Source organism: Manis javanica, chromosome 17 (genome assembly GCF_040802235.1).
Source record: "Manis javanica isolate MJ-LG chromosome 17, MJ_LKY, whole genome shotgun sequence".
Taxonomy (NCBI): domain Eukaryota; kingdom Metazoa; phylum Chordata; class Mammalia; order Pholidota; family Manidae; genus Manis; species Manis javanica.
The window spans coordinates 13949502-13972404 of NC_133172.1; positions in this window are offsets into that span (position 1 = coordinate 13949502).

Here is a 22903-nt window from a genome sequence, read left to right on the forward strand (position 1 = left end):
ACAAGTCCATCCACCCCTGAGGCTCTTCCTTACTCTCTCCATTGTCACTTTTTGATTTGATTCAAGACTGGAATCCCTTAAACCCCTGCAGTTTGGTACCTGGGGGCCCTCCCAGATAGCAGTAGATTTCGTTAGTGTCAATTATGTTGTTCAGTGCTCCAAATAGCCCTCATTCCTGTATTTCCCATCCCACTACATACCTATTAAGGCGTTCTTTTTACCTCATGCTGAACGCAGTCCCACCCAAAGACCCAATCCTTGTTAGTTCACATACTTTCTGGAAACTCTGTTGTGCCTCAGTCTGGATTTTCTTGTGTCTGCTATAACTGAGTTTGTTTCCACTTGAAACTTTATCTTTTAGCAAAGTGGAAGTGCAGGATCAATACAGTTTTTCTAGTTTCTGATAGATTCATACCACAGTTTGTATATAGTCATGTCTGTAGATATTTGTACCATTTGTTCTTTTGGGCTCTACATGCCTATTGGTTGTCTTGTTCATGAATTCTAATATTTTATGATTTTATTCTAAAGGGTATTTTTTCATGAATTCTCAAAGAATATCTATCACTAAATTTGAGTTACCTAATTGTAACTTTGCAAGCTATGCCAGGCTAATTTACGTCTTTTCTTTTTCCAAATAGCAATTTACTAACATTGACCCCCTCTTAATGATCATAATTCAAATTGTAAATGCTTGTGGATTTAAACTTGGCCAGAATATGAGTGTCCCAGGAATGTTAAAGCTAGTGGTCTTTTTACCCATTCGTTCATTCGTTCGTTTAATCATTCATTCATTCATTCATTCAATAACGCTGACTTCTCTGTTTTCCCATCTCTAGATGGTTGCAAAGAACAGTAACAGTGTACGTAAGGTACTTTCAGAAATTAGAAAAAAAATTCTGTATTATAATTTTCCTCAGTTTAATCTGTCATTTAGTACTGTACTCTGCCTTCAGACATACTGTAGGACATGCTGTCTTTGCTGTCCCGCTGTGGCAGAATTCAGAGTTGTTCTAACAAGTACAGATCCTTATGCCTGGTACTGTGTGCAGATTTCAGACTGAAGCTTCATTCTCACCTCTCTGTTATTTCTCGATACTTTCTAAAATGTAAATACGTACTTGTCCACCTCTAGCGTGACACCTGGCACATGACAGGAACCCAAAAGTAGTTTCACTAAGAGTGGGAAGGTAGGTTGATACAATATTTTTGGAGAGTAGTTAGGCAGTATCTGGCAAAATTTTCAGTTTGCATATCCTTCATTCCAAGAATTCTAGTACGAATTTAGATATAGTTGTATACATGTATAGGGATGTTCACATTGCAGCCTGTCTTTAAGGAGGACAGAAAATTGAAAGCAACTGAAAGTTAATCAGATTATGTAAATGGTGGTACTTATGATCAGTGGAGTACTTTGCAGCCATTAGAAAGAACAGAAAGGCTGTTTGCATAAATTGACCAGGAAAATCAGCATCTGAGATAGGTTGAAGAATATATATGTCTAGTGTGGTGCTTTTATATAAAATAGAGGACACCCATATATGAACACGTAGGTACTGAGATATTTAAATGCATATACAATTAGTGATAGAAAAAAAAAGCCAAGAAAAACCATCAGTTTACAAGCTTAAAAAAAACCATATACAGCGAAAAGGAATATAGTACGCCTTGAAAAATGTTTGAAGAACCGCACAAAGAAGCGGAGGGGTGGGATTTCACTTAGATTCTGTCCGTGACCTGTGTGCTCTTCGGATTCTGAGGGGTTTGCAGGCTCATGGATCTGCGCTACCCACCGCCGGCTGAGGAGGGCGCTGTAGCCCGCAGAATCCCGTCGGCCGGCGCGGGGATGACAGCACCGCGGGCGGTGCCGCATGCGCAGCAGCAGGAGCCGAGGCGCTGCGGCGTGAAGTCTTCCCGTCGGAAACCCAGTTGTCGCCGAGGGCGCCGGCCCGGCGGCTCTGTCGCTCTTGGCGTGGCGTGGGCGGCATCTTGGGGCGCAGAGGAGCCGACGGCATCGTGCCCGCCACCGCTGGGGCCAGAGACGCGTCTTTTCCGGACGGCCCTCCGGCAAGAGGAAGGGTGCAGGCCACGCCCCCGAAAGGTGAGCAGCCTCGGCCCGGTGCGGGCCCGTCCCGCCCGCAGCTCCTGGGCCTCGGTAGCTGCCTGAGCGTTGCCGCCGCGCGTGGCCCGCCCGCCTCTTCCCGGGAGGCTGTGACGCTTTCGCTGCTCCGCTCGCAGGAGGTGATGTGGACAGCCTGGTTTTTTGATTTCTCCCCATCCTTCTAGACAGGAGGCGCGGGCCATGGTTCCCCGGGTGAAACAGAGAGACGGACTGCTCTCTAAGATGGGCCTGTCAGTGTTGGGGACAGCCCTTACTTACCGAAACGGGGTCCGCCGCATTCCTCAAGCTGTGCCATCTTGGCACAGAAAATAGGAGTAAGAAGAGCAAAGGTTGAAAGAAAAACCCACCAGTACAACCCAACTTTTCACCGAAAAAATGTGTGTGTTGTTCCCAGGAATCGCCAAGGGCATCCTGTTGCTTTCTAAGAGGTCTCATTTGAGAAATCGGCTTCCGTATATTCCAACGATTAATTTTGAGGCTTTGCTTTCCTCAAATTATGTTCACTGAACAAAAAAAATGTTCAGTGAACCCGTCTTCCTTGAGACCTTGCTTTCCTCCATCTCATACCTCATTCAATCCCCTTCCTTCGATTTATGTCCTGAATATCTTTTGAATCTGTCCTCTCTCCTCCACCAGCATCCTAATATAGGACTTGCCTCATCTATTTGTCCTGATGAGTGTATATATTGATCGATTCTTGTTTCCTTCCAGTCCATTCTTCACATAAGACATTTTTTTAATAAGTAACTTGGAAAGTTCTCATAAATATCGCTCAAAAACTTTGCTTAAGAATAAAAACAAACTCTTTTCCATGACCTTTAAGACTCTGCGTGGTCTAGAACCCCCCCCCCCCTTTGCCCAGCCCCATCTTGTGTCACTTTTGCCCTCACTGTCTATACTTCAGGAATGCTGAACTAACCTTAGTTGATTCTATATAAATCCTACCAAAGGCAGCTCAAATACTACCATTTTACTCTCACTCCCAGCCTTATTCAATGAAGTTCAGAGGCCCCTTTTTGATCAGGTTTTTCTTTTAAAATATGGACTTGAGGTTCACTACTGGTTGCATTTGATGGCATCCGTTGTGTTAGGACCAAAAATAAAGTGTAAAGTGAAAGAATTGGAGTTAAAGGGTTTCAACCCACATGTGTGTATTTAATGACGCCTTAGTGCTCACGATTGGGCTCGATTTCATTGGGGATGCAGGAGTTCTGGCCACCTGTGGTCTTAGATGTGTCTTATTTGTTGAGCCCTTTGCACTGTTCTGTTGCCTTGTCTGTTTTCAAGACGGGGAAGCAGGCACATCACGTAAGACACCTCCGGTTTCCTTCTTCATTTCCCGTGACTGACGCCTCACTCATTCTTCTCTTGTGCTCCTTTATTCCGCTCAGAATTGCTGAAACTGGAGAACTTGACACCATCGTTCGTATTGATCATTTTTACTGGCAGCTCCTATGCACTGGCTATCCTTGACATTCAAACACATGAGTAGCACATAAGTATTATTTTCATGACGCAATAACTTCATGAGTAAGAGACCTAGCTCTTTGGCCTGTGTCCACATGGCCCAGCTGTTAGGCAAGAGAGTTGGTGGTTAAATATTACAGGTTTTGTTTTGAATAATGTTTTTCTGTGTTAAGGCAGCCCATCATAGGATTGTTATTAAGATTAGCAGAGCCAAGATTCCTCATCTCTGCTTATTTTATAGCAAATTGAGTGATTCAGGAAAAATTTTTTCTTCTTAACCTTTATCGTAATCATGCAAATCATCAAATAAGTATTGAGCACCTACAGATTGTGTGGCTTATCGTAAGACCTTCCCCTGAGTTACTTACATCTTAGGTAGGCAGCATAAATAGAAGATTTCAGTGCAGTGGATAGGCAACAACTCCTAAAGCCGCAGTGATAATGAAATGATGTGTAATTTAGGAAGGGAATAATGTTAAAGTGTCTCATCTACATTTTTAGTCTTAATCTTTCATAATACTAGGTCCTTCTTAAAAAAATAATAGTGTTTTGTATAGTTTTTAATAGTTCATAGAGTATTTCACCTCCTTTACTGCATTTGGTCTTCACAGTTCAGTGTGCTCTGAGTTGGGCGCATTATCCTCACTCTGTGAGTAAGGAACCATTCTCTGGGTCTAGTGACATGCTCTGTTCCACAATTTGGAGTAAGAAAACCTGGATTTTCTAGCTCTTCTTTCAGGATTCACTCGACATGATAGGCCACATTCTTTTTGTTTTACGTTTGGTCATTCTCTGTGAGCTGAAGGTAGTCTATTGAGATTATAGTCTAGAGCCACACGGACCACTTTTTGATGATTGTAAAATTATTTTTTGAATAGATGACATGTACATATACAAAATACAGAAAGCACAAACCGGTGTGTGTGTGTGTGTGTGTGTGTGTGTGTATTTAAAATCAACGTCTCCCTACCGCGCCTCTTTTCCCCCAAACCCTCACTTCCCCTGCCCTGAGACAGTCACTCTTACTAGTTTCTTATATGTCCTAGAGATGATATATGCGTAGCAATTATATCACATTAGATTTTTGATCACATACTACTGGAAGGGTTTGTCAGTGGTATTGACACTTGGGGTGTAATAATTCATTGCTGTGGGGACTGTCCTGTGTGCTATAGGGTTTTTAGCAGTGTCCCTGGTCTGTACCCACTAGATGTCAGTAGCACCCCCACTGTGACAACCAAAAATGTCGCCAGACATGACCTCATGGATTCTGAGGGGCAAAACTGCCCTGGTTGAGAACCAGTGCCCTAAAGAACAGGAGGCGGGAGAAAGGGACTGCTTTTGTCTTTTATTTGTTTTTTATTTTCTTCTTCTTATATTTTGAATAAAAAATTTTAGAGTTGTTTATTAGCACTGTCATTAAGAAGTGAAAGAGTCTACATTCTCCAGAGGGAATGATGTTATTTATGTATTTATTTTATTAAGGTATCATCGATACGCAATCCCATGAGCAACATTGTGGTACCAGATTCCCCCCATTATCAAGTCCACACCACATACCCCATTACAGTCACTGTGCATCAGCATAGTAAGATGGTATAGAGTCACTACTTGTCTTCTCTGTGCTATACCTCCTTCCCTGTGGCCCCCCTACATTATGTATGCTAATCATAATGCCCGTTAATCCCCTTATCCCTCCTTTCCCACCCACCCTCCCCAGTCTCTTTCCCTTTGGTAACTGTTAGTGCGTTCTTGGGTTCTGTGACTCTGCTGCTGTTTTGTTCCTTCACTTCTTGCTTTGTTGGATATGCCACAGATGAGTGAAATCATTTGGTACTTGTCTTTCTCTGGGAGTCTTATGTCACTGAGCATAATACCCTCTAGCTCCGTCCATGTTGTTGTAAATGGTAGCGTTTGTTTCCTTCTTACGGTTGAATAATATTCCATTGTGTATACATACCACATCTTCTTTATCCATTCATCTACTGATGAACACTTAGGTTGGTTCCGTTTCTTGGCTATTGTAAATAGTGCTGCAATAAACGTAGGTGTGCATGTGTCTTTTTGAAATTGGGCTCCTGCTTTCTTAGGGTGAATTCCTAGGAGTGGAATTGCTGGGCCAAATGGTATTTCCAGTTTTAGTTTTTGAGGAACGTCCAAACTGCTTACCGCAGTGGTTGAACTAATTGATAATTTACATTCTCACCAGCACCATAAGAGGGTTCGTCTTTCTCCACATCCTCACCAACATTTGTTGTTGTTTGTGTTTTGGATGGTGGCCATCCTAACTGGTGTGTTCTGATACATCATTGTGGTTTTATTGATTCATTAATTTTTTTTATTTTGGTATCATTAATATATACACTAACATGAACAACATTGTGGTTACTAGATTCCCGCCATTATCAAGTCCCCCCACATACCCCATTACAGTCACTGTCCATCAGTGTAGTAAGATGGTACAGAATCACTACTTGCCTTCTCTGTGCTATACTGCCTTCCCTGTGCCCCACCCCCGACCCCCCCTGTACGTTATGTGTGCTAATCGTGCTGCGGCTTTTCCCCCTTATCCCTCTCTTCCGACCGGTCCTCCCTAGTGCCTTTTCCATTGGTAACTGTTAGTCCTTTCTTGGATTCTGCAAGTGTGCTCCTGTTTTGTTCCTTCAGTTTTTGCTTTGTTTTTATAATCCAGAGATGAATGAAATCCTATGATACTTGTCTTTCTCTGCCTGGCTTATTTCACTGAGCATAATACCCTCCAGCTCCATCCATGTTGTTGCATAATCGTTGCAAATAATAGGATTTGTTTTCTTTTTAAGGCTGACTAATGTTCCATTGTGTATGTGCACCACATCTTCTTTATCGATTCATCTACTGATGGACACTTAGGTTGCTTCCATTTCATGGCTACTGTAAATAGTGCTGTGATAAACATAGGGGTGCATCCATCTTTTTCAAACTGGGCTCCTGCATTCTTAGGGTAAATTCCTAGGAGTGGAAATCCTGGGTGAAATGGTATTTCTATTTTGAGCTTTTTGAGGAACCTCCGCACTGCTTTCCACAATGGTTGAACTAATTTACCTTCCCACCAGCAGTGTAGGAGGGTTCCCCTTTCTCCACATCCTCGCCAACATTTGTTGTTGTTTGTCTCTTGGATGTTGGCCATCCTACGTGGTGTGAGGTGATATCTCGTTGTGGTTTTAATTTGCGTTTCTCCCATGATTAGCAACGTGGAGCACCTTTTCATGTGCCTGTTGGCCATCCGAATTTCTTCCTTGGAGAAGTGTCTTTTCAGCTCCTCTGCCCATTTTTTAATTGGTTTATTTACTTTTTTGTTGGTGGTGTGTAAGCTGTTTATATAATTTGGATGTCAAACCCTTATCGGATATATCATTTATAAATATATTCTCCCGTAGTGTAGGATGCTTTTTTGTTCTACTGATGATGTCCTTTGATGTACAGTAGCGTTTTACTTTGATATAATCCCACTTGTTTATTTTTGCTTTTGTTTCCCTGGCCCACGTAGATATATTCAGGAAGAAGTTGGTCATGTTTATGTCCAAGAGATTTTTGCCTATGTGTCTCTCTAAGAGTTTTATGGTTTTATGACTTACATTCAGGTCTTTGACGGTAGAGCCACACCATGGAGTATTATAAAGCCATAGAAAGGAATGAAAATATACTGACATATGGTAGAACATAGATGTATTCTGAGAACATTAGGCTAAGTGAAAGCAGCCAGACACAAAAGTCACATACTGTATCATTTCATATGTATGAAATGTCCATACAAGCAAATCCACACACAGAGAAAACAGAGTAGAGGCTTCCAGGGTGTGCAGAGAGGAGGGAATGAGGAGTGCCTGCTAATGTGTAAGGGGCAGTTCTTTGGGGAATGATGAAAATGTTGTGGGTTAGATAATGATGACGGTTGCACAAGCTTGTGAATGTGCTGAATGCCACTGATTTTACCAAAGTTTCTAGAGGTGAATTTTATGGTTGGTGAATTATATCTCAATAACTTTCGTAATGTAAATCACCGATTTTCCCAGGGTGATTATCTGCGGTTCTCCTCTCCCCCTTTCCCCACTCCATTCCCTTTCCTGTCTAGTCCCGTGCCCTCCCCGTGGCTGCCCGAAGGGGCCTTCTCCTGAGGAGCGCCTCTGGACCATCCTGAGCCTTGGGCCTCCAGTTGGTGGCAGGGCAACCCAGCACGCACACACTCCCATCGCTCACACCTGGAAGAAGTGGGTGCTTCCAGGGAGATATTTCTTGTGGGCTTAGGTGTTTAGTGATGTTTAGAGGAGGCTGCACGGGCCAGGGTTGATGGAGGAGGACTGTCCCTGTCAAGTGAACATTTAGGCCCGTCCGAAGTTTCATCTGGTCCGCCGTGAAGCTCCGGGTGCCGTGCTCTGAAAGCCAGGTTGGCCACCTAAGGGCGCCTGAAATACCAAGGACTTCGGAGGCATATTAGGGTAAATTCCTAGGAGTGGAATTTACCCCCATGCAATGTGACCTCAGTCCATGGCTGAGCCTCACTAATGAAGTGGCACAGTGATAGAGACAGTAGTGTGCCTCTCGGGCCTGGTGCGCAGGTGTTGAGTAAACGGTGATTTAAATCCCAGGCCCTGCTCTGGCTGGGGCTCCTGCCGCAGCAGTTCGCTGGACTCAGCCCCTGTTATCAGCTGCCCCCAGGATAGCTCTGAGCCCCTGCCATTCATCTGGCAGATTCTTCTCTGATTTGTGCTCGCCGCTCCCGGCCAGAATCATACATGGATTAGGCAGCCCAAAGTTTTGGAGTTGTGTCCTGAATCCCTGGTTTTCCAAAATACCTACCTGGTGGTCATGAGACATGATGTCAGCCCTCATGAGAGACTTTCTACGTTTCTCCTGGTCAACCTAGATGCATCTCCTGCCATCTTCAACTATTCAAAGGGGTTAACCCTGACCCTTAGCCCTGATGCGCTTCTTACTTCTTCCATTTCCCACATGCCGGCTCCCTTTTTATAAACCTGTAACCTCTCCCCCACCCCCTTTGGCCTTCCTGACCCTGGGCCGAGTTCCTTCCTCTGTCCCCAGTTCTTACCCCTTTTCCCTGACGTGCCGTCCACCTTCCAGGTCTGTCTTTCTCATACAGGCTCTCATCCCCACTCCCACCAAAGAGAAACCACAGTTGAAAGCACATCAAAACTCCAAAGGCTTCTTATTATTATACCTCTATTAATTCTATTAACATTTAATGTTTTATTGTTTTAAAATCTATGAGTATAAATAGAGGATCTTATATCTATCTACCTACGTGTGGAAACCTATCTGTCTATCCATGTGTGGAAACTTTTATCTATCTATCTGTCTATGTGGGGAAACTTGTTATCTGTCTGTCTACAGCTGGTAACCAAAGTGGCACCAACAATCCTATCAGCTCTTACTTTATGTAGCCGTATAAGTCAGCAATTCCCATTTCCTTTTCCCTCCCAATGAAAAACTGTATTTTCCCCGCAAAGGTGTATTTGGCAGCATTCTCCCGCTCTCGTTGAGCCCGCCTCTTCATAGCCTCCCGCTCTGGCCTCTGCTCTTCTGTGATGGGCTTTGATGTTACTGGTCCAGAAATATCAGGTTTCCCCCATGGCCGGGGTTGGAAGCAGAATTCTTGGGGTGGAAGCTGGGTTTGAGGCTTGGGTGGAGGCTCGTGCTGGGGCACAGCAGTGGGAATGGGCTCCTGCTGGAGGGAAGTGCGAGATGATGTTCTGTAGGGTGCAGGTCTAGAAGCAGCGGACTGGGTGACCCTGGGCTGGGTAGAGTTGGTGAAGTGCGGTTGGGTTGAGTTGGTCTGGACTGGACACAGAGATGAGCAGGCGGGACCTGTCAAAGATGCACTTGCTTGCCGGGACGAACCGACTGCAGTAGGTTGAGCTGCGTCCGTAGATCCAGGCCGGGTAGAGGAAGCCAGAGCTGGCCGGCGTGAGGCCAGAGACTGTGGCCTCCGAGGAACTCGGCGAGCTTGAGGCCTGTCCTCAGTCAGAAAAGGCAGAGGCACCAACGTGACCTTCCCAGGAGGTGGCCGTTCATCCTGGGATGGAGATGGACACTCTCTTTGGACACAGCCGTCTGGTTTCTGGGCTCTGGCATGAGTTTTCCCAAGGCCTTTACCCTCATGTGGAGTATTCAGCCACGGTTTGGTGGCCGGAGGTGGCTGGGGGTCTTTGGGGTTCCTTGAATTTCCCAAGGCCTGGGAAGAAGAGAATCCAGTTTCCTTATCAGCCTTCTTCCCCAGCGCGTGAAGAACCTGCACAGGCTCCAGCGTGTGCACGCCTAGCGTGCTTCGATGTCTTTTACGGTTCTCTTGGCTGAGCTCAGGTTGGTTTTTCTTGCGCTTCATTCTGGGCATGGTTGGCTTTTCCTCTGCCCGGACTTTGCTCCTGGACGGCTCACCCTCCTCAGCTTGCTTGGAGTTGCCTTTTCTTTGTCCTCTCCCCGTACTTCTCTTTTCACCTGGTTTAGATAGAACACTTCAAAATGTGTGGCTATTTCCTTTTAAATATCATTAAATTAAAACATAGAAAATTTGAAACACTAGTGGAGGGAGGGCGGCCACTACAGATGATACATCTCAGTACATGCTGCCAGTTTTCTACACCACCTTGTTTTCCCTTGTTTCTGTGGAAAGACTTTCAAGATGCCTCTGATTTCATTTTCTACATGGGTGCCCGTTAAGACTCAATATTGGAAGAGAAAGGGACCAGAGAGAAGCAATCTTCCATCCTAATGTAACAGATGAGCAAAAACCAGATTTTCTTGGAGAGTCAGTGACTTGTCCAAAGTCACACAGCTAGTAAATGTCAAAGTCAAAAGTGAAACGAGGTCTCCAGAGTTCTAGTTCAACACTTTCTCCCATGATTTCATGCTATTTTAAACCTGCTACTAAATTTAGGGGCAAAAAAAAATCTAATGAAAATCTTGTAAGAGTTTCTTTCCTTACCTGACATGGTCAGAGAAGAACAGGAAACACCAACTGTAGATCCCAGAGATGAGGAGAAGATGCTAGAGGATGTCTGAGTGGCTGAAGCCAGAGAGTACGTGTGTCCAGCACGAAGATTACCGGTCACTGGTCACTTGCCGTGCTCCAAGTCTGTTTACAGTCAGCTCCGTGGGAACCCCAAGATTCTACAGGTGGTGATAGGTTGGTGGGAGAATGATGTCGCAAGCTGGCAGTTTAAAGGTACGAGGTAGCCAATAGGGAGGTCAGCTTCCCAACAAGAAGACAGGATTGGGTGGAGGCAGTAGTAGGCGAGCTAAAACAACACCTAAATGGCTGTGCTCTGTGAAGGGGGAATCCTACAGGACAGGTGTGATAGCCCCCATTCCCCCCAGGATCTTATGTTAGGGAAATCATCCCAACATTTCTTACAGATATTCATTAATATAAAAAGCTAATAATTATTTGTAATACATTTTGTGACATAACACTACCCATTATATGTACTCTTAACTAATATAATATCCCTAGGAAGGAGCAGCATTTACGTTGAACAGTTGGTTACATTTGTTCTGACATCGTATCAGTTGATCTGCTTAATGAACTTGCCCTTTTTGAGGAGCACAAGAAGGGATTGAGGAGCTCTTTTTGTAACTTGGTCCAAGAATTGGATGAGTTTGTTGAGTGCACCTTGCGAGGAGAGATGTGGTCCAAGGATCTGTCCATTTGGTTTCCTCCCCTTGAATCCTGTCTTCCTTGGGCTGGTGTGGGCGAATCCAGGTTGCTCTTGCATCTCTCTCTCTCTCTCTTCTGCTTTCCTCATTTTCTTCATTATAGGCATTGTTTCTGGGACAAGCCTTGATCTATCGTTCTTCCGCTCGTGAGTGTTACTTTCCGTCAACTTTCAGCAGCAGGGGTGCTCTTTCTCAGTGCCTGATGCTTCGCAAAATGAACTCTGCCCATTAGATGCAAACGCCAGACAGCTAGAAGACATCGCTGATTGCAGACCTTTCCTCTTCCAGCCTTTGGTTGCAGTTCTTTTGCCCATGATTCGTTGCCTGTGGCTCCTTGGGCTGCCTGGGCACCCTGCCATCACACTCTTTTATACACGAGAGGCATCGCTTTATCTTCCCTTTTCCTTCTCACACAGTGTACCCAGTGTGGCAGAGTAGCGTCCTCCCGCCTTGCAACCCACCACTGTAGAATCTTGGGTCCATGCTTGGGTGCAAGGCAGGCAACCTGAAGAGGAGAATAGTTAGAGAAAGAGGAGGCCCTTCCTGGAGAACAGGGAACAGGCAAGATGAACAGATAGAGGAAAAGAGAGATTCGTGTGGATTTTTCAGTTTCTGTAAGAATTAAGTTGACACATTTTTGGCCTCTTATTAACAGAAGAGACAGTTCAAGATATATTACATATATTTTATGTAGCGTGATAGTGCACCAATTGCCATGAATTCTGTACCCTAAAGAGAATAATCTTAAATATATTTTCCCTCCTTGTTTGATGTCAGAGCACCTCATTTACTCACTCACTGGCAGGTGTGTACACTATGGGTGGTTTTTAAATGCTGTGGTTTCGTCTACATGGTTTCTCCTTGTCCCATTTTTAAGGAACCCAACATTGTACGACATGGTGCATGTTTTCCTCCTGATGGTTGTTATTTTGAAGCATCGTGAACTAACCTGACTTGATGGATTTAGTGGAGAGATTTAAAAGGAGTCTGTGAAAGGGTCGTTTTGGTGAGTCCCGATGTGCCTGCAAACATAAGGACAGATGCCTGCAGCCAGTGGCTGGATTGCTTTTGTTTTTGCTCCCTTGTTTAGTGGAACGCATTAAAGGCTCTGTGAACTGTGACGAAGTGAGGTAGGGCTGAGTTGCTAGCGATCTGTATATGTGGTGTAAGCTGGTTTGGTGGAGGAAATGTATGCATCTATTCCTTGTGGCATGCTTTTAGAGGTGCCTAGATTGATCTGGGGACGTTTCCAGTGTGATGAGCACGAGGTATGTGATATGACGTGCCAAGAATCCACCTGAGGATAGAGCATAGATGGAACTTCTTTTTCCTTTATAGGTCACATATTCACTTGTAGACACATATTTCACTTGTAGACTTACTTTTCCTATTAGCAGATATGAGATTTTTCAGTGATGGGGGTTGATGCTTATCTGAGAAGAGATTGTGATGGGTACCGAAGTGTAGGATGGACCTTCAGCTTAGAAATGTTTCTTAAACCCTAAGAATGCAGCACTCCAGTTTGAAAAAGACAGATGCACCCCTATGTTTATCGCTGCCCTATTTACGATAGCCAAGATATGGAAGCAACCTAAATGTCCATCAGTAGATGAATGGATAAAGAAGATGTGGTACACATACACAATGGAATATTACTCAGGTAACAGGAAAAAACAGATCCTACCATTTGCAACGACATGGATGGAGCTAGAGGGTGTTATGCTCAGTGAAATAAGCCAGGCAGAGAAAGACAAGTACCAAATGATTTCACTCATATGTGGAGTATAAGAAAAAAGGAAAACGGAAGGAACAAAACAGCAGCAGAATCACAGAACCCAAGAATGGACTAACAGTTACCAAAGGGACAGGGACTGGGGAGGATGGGTGGGAACGGAGGGATAAGGGTGGGGGAAGAGAAAGGGGGCATTATGATTAGCATGTATAGTGTTGGGGGGGGCACTTGGTGGGCTGTGCAATACAGAGAAGAGGAGTAGTGATTTTATAGCATCTTACTACACTGATGGACAGTGACTGTGAAGGGGTATGTGGGGGGGACTTGGTGAAGGGGTGAGCCTAGGAAACATAATGTCTTTCATGTAATTGTAGATGAATGATACAAAAAAAAACATATATTAAGAAAAAAAGAAAAGAAATGTTTCTTAAGATTTTCTCCCTAAGCTTCATATCTGAGATAGCCTTCTTCCGTGATATTAGCATGTAATGTGAGGCTACTGATATATGGTAAATGTCTGCAAGCCACACCAGTCTCTGTCTTCTCCGCTTCCATGGGAATCAAGGGCATCGATAGGTAATGCAGGTTAGTTCGGTCATGTAAGATTGTGGTAATTGTGGTAAGACAAATTCTGGTAGCAGGAAAATGTTTACATATGAAAATATTCAGTTCCAACATTCAATTCTATTTAGGCAAGTCCTTAATTAGGCCTTTCCTGGTTCCCAACCTTTGTAACTATTTTCTTTCCATAGATGCAGCCTTTTGATGTTAACCTGCAGGCTGAACACACATTAAGCTCTACAGGACTCTTAAATGTAGGAGGAAAAACCTAAAGAGCTTTGGTCTAACACTCTGGAACTTAGCATTAAGCCCTTCCCTGACTTAAAGACTTACGTTTATGGTTAGGTATTGCCTTGTCCCAGAGGCCCACCTCCAGTATTTCGTACTCTTCTTTGGGGTAACTGGGAGTGTCTTGGTATAACAGAACAAGTCCATCCACCCCTGAGGCTCTTCCTTACTCTCTCCATTGTCACTTTTTGATTTGATTCAAGACTGGAATCCCTTAAACCCCTGCAGTTTGGTACCTGGGGGCCCTCCCAGATAGCAGTAGATTTCGTTAGTGTCAATTATGTTGTTCAGTGCTCCAAATAGCCCTCATTCCTGTATTTCCCATCCCACTACATACCTATTAAGGCGTTCTTTTTACCTCATGCTGAACGCAGTCCCACCCAAAGACCCAATCCTTGTTAGTTCACATACTTTCTGGAAACTCTGTTGTGCCTCAGTCTGGATTTTCTTGTGTCTGCTATAACTGAGTTTGTTTCCACTTGAAACTTTATCTTTTAGCAAAGTGGAAGTGCAGGATCAATACAGTTTTTCTAGTTTCTGATAGATTCATACCACAGTTTGTATATAGTCATGTCTGTAGATATTTGTACCATTTGTTCTTTTGGGCTCTACATGCCTATTGGTTGTCTTGTTCATGAATTCTAATATTTTATGATTTTATTCTAAAGGGTATTTTTTCATGAATTCTCAAAGAATATCTATCACTAAATTTGAGTTACCTAATTGTAACTTTGCAAGCTATGCCAGGCTAATTTACGTCTTTTCTTTTTCCAAATAGCAATTTACTAACATTGACCCCCTCTTAATGATCATAATTCAAATTGTAAATGCTTGTGGATTTAAACTTGGCCAGAATATGAGTGTCCCAGGAATGTTAAAGCTAGTGGTCTTTTTACCCATTCGTTCATTCGTTCGTTTAATCATTCATTCATTCATTCATTCAATAACGCTGACTTCTCTGTTTTCCCATCTCTAGATGGTTGCAAAGAACAGTAACAGTGTACGTAAGGTACTTTCAGAAATTAGAAAAAAAATTCTGTATTATAATTTTCCTCAGTTTAATCTGTCATTTAGTACTGTACTCTGCCTTCAGACATACTGTAGGACATGCTGTCTTTGCTGTCCCGCTGTGGCAGAATTCAGAGTTGTTCTAACAAGTACAGATCCTTATGCCTGGTACTGTGTGCAGATTTCAGACTGAAGCTTCATTCTCACCTCTCTGTTATTTCTCGATACTTTCTAAAATGTAAATACGTACTTGTCCACCTCTAGCGTGACACCTGGCACATGACAGGAACCCAAAAGTAGTTTCACTAAGAGTGGGAAGGTAGGTTGATACAATATTTTTGGAGAGTAGTTAGGCAGTATCTGGCAAAATTTTCAGTTTGCATATCCTTCATTCCAAGAATTCTAGTACGAATTTAGATATAGTTGTATACATGTATAGGGATGTTCACATTGCAGCCTGTCTTTAAGGAGGACAGAAAATTGAAAGCAACTGAAAGTTAATCAGATTATGTAAATGGTGGTACTTATGATCAGTGGAGTACTTTGCAGCCATTAGAAAGAACAGAAAGGCTGTTTGCATAAATTGACCAGGAAAATCAGCATCTGAGATAGGTTGAAGAATATATATGTCTAGTGTGGTGCTTTTATATAAAATAGAGGACACCCATATATGAACACGTAGGTACTGAGATATTTAAATGCATATACAATTAGTGATAGAAAAAAAAAGCCAAGAAAAACCATCAGTTTACAAGCTTAAAAAAAACCATATACAGCGAAAAGGAATATAGTACGCCTTGAAAAATGTTTGAAGAACCGCACAAAGAAGCGGAGGGGTGGGATTTCACTTAGATTCTGTCCGTGACCTGTGTGCTCTTCGGATTCTGAGGGGTTTGCAGGCTCATGGATCTGCGCTACCCACCGCCGGCTGAGGAGGGCGCTGTAGCCCGCAGAATCCCGTCGGCCGGCGCGGGGATGACAGCACCGCGGGCGGTGCCGCATGCGCAGCAGCAGGAGCCGAGGCGCTGCGGCGTGAAGTCTTCCCGTCGGAAACCCAGTTGTCGCCGAGGGCGCCGGCCCGGCGGCTCTGTCGCTCTTGGCGTGGCGTGGGCGGCATCTTGGGGCGCAGAGGAGCCGACGGCATCGTGCCCGCCACCGCTGGGGCCAGAGACGCGTCTTTTCCGGACGGCCCTCCGGCAAGAGGAAGGGTGCAGGCCACGCCCCCGAAAGGTGAGCAGCCTCGGCCCGGTGCGGGCCCGTCCCGCCCGCAGCTCCTGGGCCTCGGTAGCTGCCTGAGCGTTGCCGCCGCGCGTGGCCCGCCCGCCTCTTCCCGGGAGGCTGTGACGCTTTCGCTGCTCCGCTCGCAGGAGGTGATGTGGACAGCCTGGTTTTTTGATTTCTCCCCATCCTTCTAGACAGGAGGCGCGGGCCATGGTTCCCCGGGTGAAACAGAGAGACGGACTGCTCTCTAAGATGGGCCTGTCAGTGTTGGGGACAGCCCTTACTTACCGAAACGGGGTCCGCCGCATTCCTCAAGCTGTGCCATCTTGGCACAGAAAATAGGAGTAAGAAGAGCAAAGGTTGAAAGAAAAACCCACCAGTACAACCCAACTTTTCACCGAAAAAATGTGTGTGTTGTTCCCAGGAATCGCCAAGGGCATCCTGTTGCTTTCTAAGAGGTCTCATTTGAGAAATCGGCTTCCGTATATTCCAACGATTAATTTTGAGGCTTTGCTTTCCTCAAATTATGTTCACTGAACAAAAAAAATGTTCAGTGAACCCGTCTTCCTTGAGACCTTGCTTTCCTCCATCTCATACCTCATTCAATCCCCTTCCTTCGATTTATGTCCTGAATATCTTTTGAATCTGTCCTCTCTCCTCCACCAGCATCCTAATATAGGACTTGCCTCATCTATTTGTCCTGATGAGTGTATATATTGATCGATTCTTGTTTCCTTCCAGTCCATTCTTCACATAAGACATTTTTTTAATAAGTAACTTGGAAAGTTCTCATAAATATCGCTCAAAAACTTTGCTTAAGAATAAAAACAAACTCTTTTCCATGACCTTTAAGACTCTGCGTGGTCTAGAACCCCCCCCCCCCTTTGCCCAGCCCCATCTTGTGTCACTTTTGCCCTCACTGTCTATACTTCAGGAATGCTGAACTAACCTTAGTTGATTCTATATAAATCCTACCAAAGGCAGCTCAAATACTACCATTTTACTCTCACTCCCAGCCTTATTCAATGAAGTTCAGAGGCCCCTTTTTGATCAGGTTTTTCTTTTAAAATATGGACTTGAGGTTCACTACTGGTTGCATTTGATGGCATCCGTTGTGTTAGGACCAAAAATAAAGTGTAAAGTGAAAGAATTGGAGTTAAAGGGTTTCAACCCACATGTGTGTATTTAATGACGCCTTAGTGCTCACGATTGGGCTCGATTTCATTGGGGATGCAGGAGTTCTGGCCACCTGTGGTCTTAGATGTGTCTTATTTGTTGAGCCCTTTGCACTGTTCTGTTGCCTTGTCTGTTTTCAAGACGGGGAAGCAGGCACATCACGTAAGACACCTCCGGTTTCCTTCTTCATTTCCCGTGACTGACGCCTCACTCATTCTTCTCTTGTGCTCCTTTATTCCGCTCAGAATTGCTGAAACTGGAGAACTTGACACCATCGTTCGTATTGATCATTTTTACTGGCAGCTCCTATGCACTGGCTATCCTTGACATTCAAACACATGAGTAGCACAGAAGTATTATTTTCATGACGCAATAACTTCATGAGTAAGAGACCTAGCTCTTTGGCCTGTGTCCACATGGCCCAGCTGTTAGGCAAGAGAGTTGGTGGTTAAATATTACAGGTTTTGTTTTGAATAATGTTTTTCTGTGTTAAGGCAGCCCATCATAGGATTGTTATTAAGATTAGCAGAGCCAAGATTCCTCATCTCTGCTTATTTTATAGCAAATTGAGTGATTCAGGAAAAATTTTTTCTTCTTAACCTTTATCGTAATCATGCAAATCATCAAATAAGTATTGAGCACCTACAGATTGTGTGGCTTATCGTAAGACCTTCCCCTGAGTTACTTACATCTTAGGTAGGCAGCATAAATAGAAGATTTCAGTGCAGTGGATAGGCAACAACTCCTAAAGCCGCAGTGATAATGAAATGATGTGTAATTTAGGAAGGGAATAATGTTAAAGTGTCTCATCTACATTTTTAGTCTTAATCTTTCATAATACTAGGTCCTTCTTAAAAAAATAATAGTGTTTTGTATAGTTTTTAATAGTTCATAGAGTATTTCACCTCCTTTACTGCATTTGGTCTTCACAGTTCAGTGTGCTCTGAGTTGGGCGCATTATCCTCACTCTGTGAGTAAGGAACCATTCTCTGGGTCTAGTGACATGCTCTGTTCCACAATTTGGAGTAAGAAAACCTGGATTTTCTAGCTCTTCTTTCAGGATTCACTCGACATGATAGGCCACATTCTTTTTGTTTTACGTTTGGTCATTCTCTGTGAGCTGAAGGTAGTCTATTGAGATTATAGTCTAGAGCCACACGGACCACTTTTTGATGATTGTAAAATTATTTTTTGAATAGATGACATGTACATATACAAAATACAGAAAGCACAAACCGGTGTGTGTGTGTGTGTGTGTGTGTGTGTATTTAAAATCAACGTCTCCCTACCGCGCCTCTTTTCCCCCAAACCCTCACTTCCCCTGCCCTGAGACAGTCACTCTTACTAGTTTCTTATATGTCCTAGAGATGATATATGCGTAGCAATTATATCACATTAGATTTTTGATCACATACTACTGGAAGGGTTTGTCAGTGGTATTGACACTTGGGGTGTAATAATTCATTGCTGTGGGGACTGTCCTGTGTGCTATAGGGTTTTTAGCAGTGTCCCTGGTCTGTACCCACTAGATGTCAGTAGCACCCCCACTGTGACAACCAAAAATGTCGCCAGACATGACCTCATGGATTCTGAGGGGCAAAACTGCCCTGGTTGAGAACCAGTGCCCTAAAGAACAGGAGGCGGGAGAAAGGGACTGCTTTTGTCTTTTATTTGTTTTTTATTTTCTTCTTCTTATATTTTGAATAAAAAATTTTAGAGTTGTTTATTAGCACTGTCATTAAGAAGTGAAAGAGTCTACATTCTCCAGAGGGAATGATGTTATTTATGTATTTATTTTATTAAGGTATCATCGATACGCAATCCCATGAGCAACATTGTGGTACCAGATTCCCCCCATTATCAAGTCCACACCACATACCCCATTACAGTCACTGTGCATCAGCATAGTAAGATGGTATAGAGTCACTACTTGTCTTCTCTGTGCTATACCTCCTTCCCTGTGGCCCCCCTACATTATGTATGCTAATCATAATGCCCGTTAATCCCCTTATCCCTCCTTTCCCACCCACCCTCCCCAGTCTCTTTCCCTTTGGTAACTGTTAGTGCGTTCTTGGGTTCTGTGACTCTGCTGCTGTTTTGTTCCTTCACTTCTTGCTTTGTTGGATATGCCACAGATGAGTGAAATCATTTGGTACTTGTCTTTCTCTGGGAGTCTTATGTCACTGAGCATAATACCCTCTAGCTCCGTCCATGTTGTTGTAAATGGTAGCGTTTGTTTCCTTCTTACGGTTGAATAATATTCCATTGTGTATACATACCACATCTTCTTTATCCATTCATCTACTGATGAACACTTAGGTTGGTTCCGTTTCTTGGCTATTGTAAATAGTGCTGCAATAAACGTAGGTGTGCATGTGTCTTTTTGAAATTGGGCTCCTGCTTTCTTAGGGTGAATTCCTAGGAGTGGAATTGCTGGGCCAAATGGTATTTCCAGTTTTAGTTTTTGAGGAACGTCCAAACTGCTTACCGCAGTGGTTGAACTAATTGATAATTTACATTCTCACCAGCACCATAAGAGGGTTCGTCTTTCTCCACATCCTCACCAACATTTGTTGTTGTTTGTGTTTTGGATGGTGGCCATCCTAACTGGTGTGTTCTGATACATCATTGTGGTTTTATTGATTCATTAATTTTTTTTATTTTGGTATCATTAATATATACACTAACATGAACAACATTGTGGTTACTAGATTCCTGCCATTATCAAGTCCCCCCACATACCCCATTACAGTCACTGTCCATCAGTGTAGTAAGATGGTACAGAATCACTACTTGCCTTCTCTGTGCTATACTGCCTTCCCTGTGCCCCACCCCCGACCCCCCCTGTACGTTATGTGTGCTAATCGTGCTGCGGCTTTTCCCCCTTATCCCTCTCTTCCGACCGGTCCTCCCTAGTGCCTTTTCCATTGGTAACTGTTAGTCCTTTCTTGGATTCTGCAAGTGTGCTCCTGTTTTGTTCCTTCAGTTTTTGCTTTGTTTTTATAATCCAGAGATGAATGAAATCCTATGATACTTGTCTTTCTCTGCCTGGCTTATTTCACTGAGCATAATACCCTCCAGCTCCATCCATGTTGTTGCATAATCGTTGCAAATAATAGGATTTGTTTTCTTTTTAAGGCTGACTAATGTTCCATTGTGTATGTGCACCACATCTTCTTTATCGATTCATCTACTGATGGACACTTAGGTTGCTTCCATTTCATGGCTACTGTAAATAGTGCTGTGATAAACATAGGGGTGCATCCATCTTTTTCAAACTGGGCTCCTGCATTCTTAGGGTAAATTCCTAGGAGTGGAAATCCTGGGTGAAATGGTATTTCTATTTTGAGCTTTTTGAGGAACCTCCGCACTGCTTTCCACAATGGTTGAACTAATTTACCTTCCCACCAGCAGTGTAGGAGGGTTCCCCTTTCTCCACATCCTCGCCAACATTTGTTGTTGTTTGTCTCTTGGATGTTGGCCATCCTACGTGGTGTGAGGTGATATCTCGTTGTGGTTTTAATTTGCGTTTCTCCCATGATTAGCAACGTGGAGCACCTTTTCATGTGCCTGTTGGCCATCCGAATTTCTTCCTTGGAGAAGTGTCTTTTCAGCTCCTCTGCCCATTTTTTAATTGGTTTATTTACTTTTTTGTTGGTGGTGTGTAAGCTGTTTATATAATTTGGATGTCAAACCCTTATCGGATATATCATTTATAAATATATTCTCCCGTAGTGTAGGATGCTTTTTTGTTCTACTGATGATGTCCTTTGATGTACAGTAGCGTTTTACTTTGATATAATCCCACTTGTTTATTTTTGCTTTTGTTTCCCTGGCCCACGTAGATATATTCAGGAAGAAGTTGGTCATGTTTATGTCCAAGAGATTTTTGCCTATGTGTCTCTCTAAGAGTTTTATGGTTTTATGACTTACATTCAGGTCTTTGACGGTAGAGCCACACCATGGAGTATTATAAAGCCATAGAAAGGAATGAAAATATACTGACATATGGTAGAACATAGATGTATTCTGAGAACATTAGGCTAAGTGAAAGCAGCCAGACACAAAAGTCACATACTGTATCATTTCATATGTATGAAATGTCCATACAAGCAAATCCACACACAGAGAAAACAGAGTAGAGGCTTCCAGGGTGTGCAGAGAGGAGGGAATGAGGAGTGCCTGCTAATGTGTAAGGGGCAGTTCTTTGGGGAATGATGAAAATGTTGTGGGTTAGATAATGATGACGGTTGCACAAGCTTGTGAATGTGCTGAATGCCACTGATTTTACCAAAGTTTCTAGAGGTGAATTTTATGGTTGGTGAATTATATCTCAATAACTTTCGTAATGTAAATCACCGATTTTCCCAGGGTGATTATCTGCGGTTCTCCTCTCCCCCTTTCCCCACTCCATTCCCTTTCCTGTCTAGTCCCGTGCCCTCCCCGTGGCTGCCCGAAGGGGCCTTCTCCTGAGGAGCGCCTCTGGACCATCCTGAGCCTTGGGCCTCCAGTTGGTGGCAGGGCAACCCAGCACGCACACACTCCCATCGCTCACACCTGGAAGAAGTGGGTGCTTCCAGGGAGATATTTCTTGTGGGCTTAGGTGTTTAGTGATGTTTAGAGGAGGCTGCACGGGCCAGGGTTGATGGAGGAGGACTGTCCCTGTCAAGTGAACATTTAGGCCCGTCCGAAGTTTCATCTGGTCCGCCGTGAAGCTCCGGGTGCCGTGCTCTGAAAGCCAGGTTGGCCACCTAAGGGCGCCTGAAATACCAAGGACTTCGGAGGCATATTAGGGTAAATTCCTAGGAGTGGAATTTACCCCCATGCAATGTGACCTCAGTCCATGGCTGAGCCTCACTAATGAAGTGGCACAGTGATAGAGACAGTAGTGTGCCTCTCGGGCCTGGTGCGCAGGTGTTGAGTAAACGGTGATTTAAATCCCAGGCCCTGCTCTGGCTGGGGCTCCTGCCGCAGCAGTTCGCTGGACTCAGCCCCTGTTATCAGCTGCCCCCAGGATAGCTCTGAGCCCCTGCCATTCATCTGGCAGATTCTTCTCTGATTTGTGCTCGCCGCTCCCGGCCAGAATCATACATGGATTAGGCAGCCCAAAGTTTTGGAGTTGTGTCCTGAATCCCTGGTTTTCCAAAATACCTACCTGGTGGTCATGAGACATGATGTCAGCCCTCATGAGAGACTTTCTACGTTTCTCCTGGTCAACCTAGATGCATCTCCTGCCATCTTCAACTATTCAAAGGGGTTAACCCTGACCCTTAGCCCTGATGCGCTTCTTACTTCTTCCATTTCCCACATGCCGGCTCCCTTTTTATAAACCTGTAACCTCTCCCCCACCCCCTTTGGCCTTCCTGACCCTGGGCCGAGTTCCTTCCTCTGTCCCCAGTTCTTACCCCTTTTCCCTGACGTGCCGTCCACCTTCCAGGTCTGTCTTTCTCATACAGGCTCTCATCCCCACTCCCACCAAAGAGAAACCACAGTTGAAAGCACATCAAAACTCCAAAGGCTTCTTATTATTATACCTCTATTAATTCTATTAACATTTAATGTTTTATTGTTTTAAAATCTATGAGTATAAATAGAGGATCTTATATCTATCTACCTAC